Below are 8,688 nucleotides of genomic sequence, written 5' to 3'. Positions count from 1 at the left end.
TTTGGGATAGATTATTTTCTGTTTGTAAAACTGTTTTATTTTCCTTTTACATGAGCCACCAAAAAGGGAAGACAGTCCTCTTTGTGGCCTTATGTTCACCACTCACACTGGATGTGATATTTTCAATCCCCACAGGTCTGCTCAGCAAAGTCTTACAATCATGTGGCAACTGTTGTTTAACCAAAGGAAATCTATTGACTTCTTCTGAGCTGCCCCTGACTTTTATTGATTTTCCCAATACCGAATTGGCTGTTATAACCTTAGCCTTGAATATGACAATGAGGTCTGCAGGGGTCCGTGAATGCACTTCTCCATTAAATCAGGCTTTGACACCAGTATTCTCTCTTCAAGTTGCATATCTTCATGGAAGAAAAGAACCATTTTGTACCAGCTAAGAGAACTCTTGAGAAGCTGTTGACCAGAACAAGTGATACAGTTTTCAGCAAAGCTGAAGCTGTTTGTGCCTGTTGATTTTCGGCTGTTCATTTTCTTTAGTTTCTGGCTTATTCATAAAATCAGTATGACAACAAAGGCCTGACATATCTGAACCCTCATGTAATACAGACTACAGTATTTCCCCAAACTATTTTTTCAGGTCAGAAATTATGGTTAAGTATCTTAGTAAACAAGAAAAAAGAGTAAAATTATTTAATGAAGGATGCATTTTTAAAAACTATTTTCACTAAAATTGATATATGCAGTAGATAAAACACAAAGAGACAAGGGAGAAATATGTAAAACTGGTCATCTCTTGGACCTCGTGTTTTTATAATTTGTTGAAATGAAACACAGAATTATATATAAATCGACTGTCAGCAACCAGCATCTTAATTGTGTCATAATGTACTAAATTAGTGACAAAAGTAAATTATTAAGCATGATGTTTTTGGAGATCATATCCTGCAAGTAAGCTAGTTATGAACAATCAGGTTGGTGGTACTGGGAAAGTAAGGTCTCAGCAGGATTCTTAACTTGTTTTGCCAGAAGTTTAAGGAATGAGTCAGATGTTGCATTTGAGATTATTTGTTATTATTACTAACTTATTTTTAAAGCTTTTAGGAATGTTTTAAGTAAAAATTAACAACTCTGCAATGCAGGGATTAATATTGATATTATATTACCCACCTGACAGCATTGGAAAGAAGGAAAAATAATTTCAGAGTGTGGCAATCTGGGTCCCCAAGGAGTGGATTTAGCTTGGACTGCAGATCACTATGCTGATCACCAAGAGAACTATACTCTTCATATATTGCTATTATATTCCTTGCTTTGACCAGAATTTGTATTAGGACAAATGATGGAAGTGCACCTATAATTATTTTATGAGTTGTTTAATATATGATGACATTAAAGATTTGTGAATTGCTATGCTCTTGCATGTTATGTGCAGCTGCTGGAAGAACTGGAAGGCTTCTGGTGACCCCTTAGATGTCCAGAAGTCTAGTCCTGCCCCCTCTCCTGCCCTGCCCTTGGCAGCCCACAGCAAGATGTCACTTTCTCTGAGGGTGACATCCTGCTGTCCTAGAGCACCTGAGAATATCCCCCAGTGGTCAGGCCTGCACATATATCAGATCACTTTGCAGCTTTTAGTCAGAAATTATAACTTCAGTTATCAGCTTAATTCCTTGTCTCTGAAAACTTCATTTGATGGTTTATGGTTGGAACAATCATTTGAACTGAATTCTTGTCCGTCTTATTCTCTAACAGTTTTGCCTTTTGTGTTTGGAAGACTATGCATGTTATTTTACCTGCACAATGTTCAATTTCTGCACAACTTTCCTTTACAATACAAATCTACTATTTTTATAATAACTATTTTCCTAATGCTGTACAGTCCAACATGTATTAGTGATAAACTAATAGAGGCTAAAGTTGTGATCTGCAAAGAAAAGCTATTTGTCAATAAAAGTGCCTGAGATTTCTTAAGCCTTTTTTATTGTTATATCTCAACACTTGATATGCATGGCAGAGAAAAATACCTGCCGAGAATAATTTAAAATTGTTGGATATTGAAAAAGTCTACTATAAAAATAATCTAAAAAGGGAGAAGATCTTTTAGCTTTGAAAAGCAATTGTAGTAGAAAAATCTGCTCTCTGCCATGTTCCTCTACAAACATAGAATAAATACATCACAGTCTCAAACTCTTTCAGGATTAATCAGAAATTAAAATATCAGAAAGCAAGGCGTATACCTATGCAAAACAGCTCTTTAGTACCTGGTTTCTGATTCAGGAATAATCATTTTAGTTCAGGATGCAGATCAACAAGGATAGCTGGAAGAGTCACTTCCAAGCCTTTCATTTGGTCATCTTTCAGTGGAGAGCCTCAGGTTCTGCCATCTTCAGCTGTGGCAAATATGGAAACTTGGGAGAAAATTTCAGATTGCTGACCTAAGTTTGCAAAACATCATAGAAGATGTAGGATAAACAGTACCATGAAAAATCTAAAGAACCAGCAAGCTGATGCACTCAAAACCATCCAAAATAAAATTCTAGTTAAAAACATTGTCCTGAAACTCTTGCCCTCAGGCTTCAATCCAAGAATGCTGCAGGGCATTTTTGTGCATCTTGTTTCCTTCCCATAGAGATTTCCATTTTCATTTCCCAACATCCTCTAACAACATAAGAAGCATGAAAACTTTTTATGACCCTTCCCCAAATGCTGACTAATTTGAACTCACAGCTTTTACATCTCAAGAGAGGCCAGTGTTACCAGGATAAGCCTTCTTCTGATAGACCTTGGAGCCAACAGAGAAAAATTCCTGAGCCCCAAAAATGGAGTTGTAAGTAGATAGCCTGGGCAATGAGCTGTGAGGTGAAGCTCTGGGTCTGGCAGCTGGGACCACAGTCACACCTGTGCTGTCTCACACTGCTGCTCCTCCAAGCCACAGGGAGAAATTTTCACCCTGGCAAGCCAGGATAAGAATGTTTTGCTGTAGCTGGATTATGGTCATACCCAACAGAGAGATACAGACACAGTGACATTCATAGATGCCTACTTTAGGAATCAATTTGCAAAATCTAAGAGAGTAATTTAGTATTTGCAGGACTAAGCAGGCAGGCAGACTCACAGATTTTTCTTTGAAAATAACTATTTAGGTAATTAATAATGAAAAAATTTTTCAAGGCCTATCCTAAAATAAAGACAGCTGGTTTTTCAGGCCAGGTGTTTACTTTAAAAATGAAAGTCTCTTTAATATAAGTGGGATTTAAAATATAATTCAACAGGCTGAGAGACAAGACCTTTATGGTACACAGACTATCACTGAGCTAAAGTTTTCATCACCCTGAACATTGTAATTTATGCTATATGATGTCCATCTTGACCTATGTTATCATGAGCATAGACAGCAAAGCAAGCATAGATACTAGATCCGAAAAACTTTGGCATCCTAGGCTAAGTAAGTCTGGAGTAATAAGCCATAAGCATGTAATAGTTTTTACTTCTTGGCTCAGCAGAAGTAAACAATTTTAGTCTCTTGTATTTTGTAGCACTTGCTTGAATGCATAACAAATGGGAAAAGCATTTTCTGCTCTCCTAAATAATTTCTCTGAACAACTGCCCCTTAAGTTATCTTGAAAAGCTCTGATTCTTATCACAAAGAAATAAAAGGTAAAAAAGAATAAAAGAAAGTAAATTAGAAGAGCAAGGGAGCAAGGAAGAAGGGGAGCAAGAGAGAGGGAGACAGGGAGAGAGAGAGGAAAGCTAACCTACAATCTGTAGTTCTGAGTCTCACCTTTCAAAATTGGTAATGATCTGTTATACAAGACTGACAACTTGTCCTGACATTCTTCAGGGATTTGAAAAGTTCAGTTTGCATAATATAGAAAACCATGTGGTGGCTAGTTCTTTTTTAGATGTTATTATAATGCATCAGAGGAGAAGGAAATGGATGGCACAGATACTATACATACTATAATTTTTCCTGTTCTCACTGTGAAAGCAGATGGAGTTTTGCACCCATTAAGAACAATTCTTCAATTTCAATAAGCCTTTAACCCTTTCCTAGGTACATGGCATATTTTCAGTGTAGCAATTATTGAATATGTGGCTTAGGCAATATCTCATGGGTGACATTTTTGAAATGAACCATTTTTTAAATGAGTGAACCACTCTTGATATTCTTGGATGTAGACCCTTCATGTGACTTATTATATAAATATGACTTATTAATATGAAGCCTTATAACTCAAGCTTATGACTTATAACTTCCAGTGCCCTCTTGCAGCCACCTATGTCCTTACTCTCAAGTTGTATTTCACTTAGAGTATGATTTTACAGACCACAAAGGGAAAATAGATTGTCTTATACATGATGTTGACAGGGTCAATGAAGGTTATTATATGAAACTGCCAGGAGCTTATGAGTTTTCTGCTTCTGCTACACAGCTGCGATTGGACTAAATAATAGGAAATCTAAATCCCGTTAGCTAATCCAAGATGGAAATTTCCATCTGCTCTGATTCCCCTTCAAAGGTGGAAGAGTACAGTAGTAGACAGCTGAACTTGGTCCAGACAAACAGATTTTGTGTCTATAATGCTCCCTCAAACTGTGTCAAAACCAAAGGCAGCTAAATGTTAGTTGGATCCGAATCCAACCTCTTCCCATGGATTTTAGCTTGCACTGTCACCTGGGAGCACAGCTCCTGGGATTGCTCTTGAGTTTGTCTTCTGACAGTAGATACCCATACAAGAAGCTTACAGTCTGAGGAGGCACCCTCAGCTTGGTTCAGTTTCTACAGCGACCTGTAAAATGCATATCTCCTCAGTACATCTTGGGTTTTCTTCCTTGTCCACATCTGGGAAATGTCAAGCTATCTCTGATTTGAAGCCATTGAGATGAAAAGTAAATAATGTTAGCAGAAAAGCAAAAAATACAAAAAGGAAACAATAGTACTAATTACTGCTATCTACTGTATTATGTAGGGCCCTAGAAAAAATGTGAATGTTCTTTTAGGCTAGCAAAGCAAATGAAAGTAAAAAATATTTTCAGAGACTGGTGACAGAGAACATTAATGAAAGGTTTGAGCTATTTAGCAGAGGATCAGAGCTATAGAAAATCCCACTCATTTTACTTTTAAGAATAGCTGTAAGCCCTTCCAGTGTGATTACCCAAGGTTGTGAACCACATCCTGCTGAAATCCATTTGTAAATAAAATTCATACATAAATAAAATCATATCACTTGATTATGGTTGCAAATTAAATAGAACTGCTTCCCAAGATATGTGCTCCCCCAGGATAAAATGATGACTCTCAGCAGGACCAAGCAATAATTTGCCAGCATTATATTGGCTTCTATCTTAATTGTGAAAGTAACTAAATATCAGCTGGAATGTGAAACTGGTTTGGGCATTTTTCCATATTTTCCTGTATCTACTAATACCTCAAAGCATAGTAATAGCAAAACGTTTTTGTAGGTCCTACATTTGTAGGTACTACAATGAATAGCCTTTTAAATTTTGATTATAGGCAAGACAGTAAGGACTTGTTTTAACAATACTTGTAAATGCAAAAAGCATGGCAAAATAATTAAACATTTTTAATTTGGTTAGTGTATTAGCATTTGCATGTGATAATGTTGCTATTAACTTCAGGAGGTACTACTCCAACTGGAAGAAAACAAAAACTAGTGAGAAAAGAGAATTACTTTCGGATGAATGCCAATTTCATCTACTTGAGTTTCAAGAAAGAAGACTCTGATAGCACAGAAAGTTGCATAATACGAATTCCAATCCATGACATATAATTTAAATTTTTCCCACATAAATTAATCATGTCAGCTGGAACCAGAGGACATTGTGACCAATTGATCAATGCTCCCTGTAAAGGTTTATTTTGTATCTGTATTTAACACATTGAGCTGCCATTCTGTCAGTTACTCAAATTTCAGCTCTCTAGACTGAAACAACTAAGATGTTTCTGTACATTTCTGAGCATGATGCCAGTGGCCAGTCATGGGTAGATCAGGACAGAGACAATTTATACTTTATCCAGTACCTGAGTCTGATAAGTTGTACTGCTCATGTAATTATCTGTATATAGAAGCAGCATTTCCTTCGTTAAGTTCAGTATCCTGAGTTCCCAGATGCCCAGAAATATTTACAAAATTAGGTAGGGAAAAAGTCATGGTTTTTAAGCAAAGTGTAAGTATTTATCTGACAGAGGAAACTTTTCAGTGCTATAATTGCCTAGTGGGCTCTTCATCATTAGACAGTTTTCAATTTCTAAATTACTTGACTATTTTATAATTATCATTTTTTTAACTTTTGATCATGTGTTTGTGCTTTTCTGGGCAGTTTGCAGTATATTCACATACCTTCTGAACCTAGGTGCCACAGAGGTGAACCTCTTAGGCTTCAATCATATATAGGCAGGCATTCCTGATATATTTAGATAAAGCCCCATCAGCTCCGTGTTTGGCAACCCATACTCCTTTTCTACATCTCAAAATACCCTCTATAATTCCCTTTTATTGAGCATTTTACAACTGACCTTCTGTATGAAAACTGAAACAGAAGTAAAAGGTCAGAATATTTTGTCTTGTTGTTGACATAATGAATTACACCTCTTACCCTGTAAACCATGACCTAGACTTTATATTCCTTCAAATTTGTTTGTTAAACAATAACAATATTCTGTTGTATCTTTCATGTTCTTCACTACTTGAAATACATTTTGAATCCTGGCTGTGGAGGGTTCTGGAAAGACAAGAACCAGTAAGTAGCTATGAGTAAGCAATCCTGGTTGATGGCTTCTGCTCAATTTGGTGTCCTTGTGCGTGTCAGGCAGCAGAAGTGTGTGCATTATCAGATAACCAAACATTGGTACACTGTAATTGCAAGAGTCATGGGGGCTCAGATGTTGTACCCTTTATGAGTCTGTTCCACAAAGGTGCACAAAAATGGAATGTGATTCATCATTGATTTTTTTAAGGCAGATAGAAGGTATTTACATTCAATTCAGTTGAGAAAAAAAGAAATTATTCTCCGGATTACTTAATGTTTAATATTTTACATTAAGTTCAACGCTTTTGTTTTAGCTTCAAATATGGCAGCCACATGGTATAAACTATGGCTTTTCTTTATCTGATTCATTTCCTTTTGAGCCACCCATGATCAAAAAATCTTGCTAAAATGGAAATAAAAGAAACCTTCTCAGTGTGAAGAGATAAATGAGCTTCTTGACAGTTCATGTTTTTGTGCTTCAGGATGTACAACATTATTGAACTAAATATTCAAGAGCATGTTGGAAGTTCTTTAAACATCTGAGCATAAAATTAAAGGCATCTTTGTAGAATGTAATGGAGTAACAGTTTTGTCTTTTATTTCTGAGAAGCCTCTGTAGGTAACCAGGCTTTGCTGACTTCATAGAACCTTGCTGAAGTGCCTCCAAGAAGCAAACAATGGCATCTAAATTCTTTAAGGAAAAAATCAGAGCACCATAATGAATACTAACCTATCTCAGGAATAAAGGTCAGTAAATCTATTAGGGTCCTTGAGCTTTGCCTTGCTGATATTTCCAATTCCTCTAACTGATTTCACTATTATTTTTATGAAAGGTAATATAATTTAGCCTTGAATGGCATATTCCACTAACTAGACTACAGGTAGCAGTTAGAAAAACACAAGATAGATAATACTAAATAATCATACATAGACTTTTTAAATGGGCATTGCCTCAGCTAATTACAGTCAAGTGAAGTTAATATGCAACATCACATATTCAGCTATAAATATATTGGCATCAGAAGCTTTCCATGGATCTATGAAAAAATATTAAGTGATATTCATGTAGCTACATAATAATCACCATCAGGTCTCACTAGGAAAGGGTTTGTGTGTACAGTTTCAGTGGAGTGTTGAAGAGATGACCATGAGATAGGGGCCGTGGGCTTCTCTTCACTGTTTTGCTGCTGCTTCATTCTAACCAGTAGCTCAGTTTCATGTGCTTTTTAAACCAATACTACTGAAGATTATGGAATAAAACCACCCTTGCATTCTTCTAGGAGATTGCTGACATTAAAAAGAAGTTGCTCAATATTATCCAAGATAGAATTAATATTTTCATTGTAACAAGGTGAAAAAACAGAGAAAATGTGCTGAAATTTTCACCATATTCTTCTGTTAAAACTATGCATACTCAAGTTGAAGATGGCATCAGAATGCCATCTATTTCCCAGTGTACCCATAACAAAGTTGAATAAGGTTAATTATTTCCCAGACTGAGAAATAGCTGTAGGTGAAAGAGCCTCTTCCTGAGACCAGAGTAGAGCCCAGTGAAAACAAACATGATTCCTAGACTTCATGTTTTATAGCTAAAAAGTTAAAGAAAACCTCAAACCATTACAGAAAACATCAAATCCTTTTTAGCATCTAAAGCAAGGAATCTTGTAAGCTCCCCTAATGGGTGTCTTTCTTCCCTAGCTCCTTCAGTTTCCAGCTACGTTTTACAATCTTCTCCTGTTTTGTCACTCTCCTTTTATGCAGAAAGAAATGTTCAAGTACATGCACAAAGAGGTGGCAGTTGTCTAGAGAGCCCTCAGGAAACCAGATTCAGTTTTGGCTGATCTTGTACAGATGTCCACAAAACAGTAGGAACGTTCTCTTGTACCCAAATGCCACATGGTGAATAAATCCCAAATTTACAACAGCCCTAATAACTGTTTGGTCAATGTTGCTTTTCTTTGC

Source organism: Sturnus vulgaris, chromosome 5 (assembly GCF_052056855.1).
Source record: "Sturnus vulgaris isolate bStuVul1 chromosome 5, bStuVul1.hap1, whole genome shotgun sequence".
Lineage (NCBI taxonomy): Eukaryota > Metazoa > Chordata > Aves > Passeriformes > Sturnidae > Sturnus > Sturnus vulgaris.
This window is presented reverse-complemented; position numbering follows the sequence as displayed.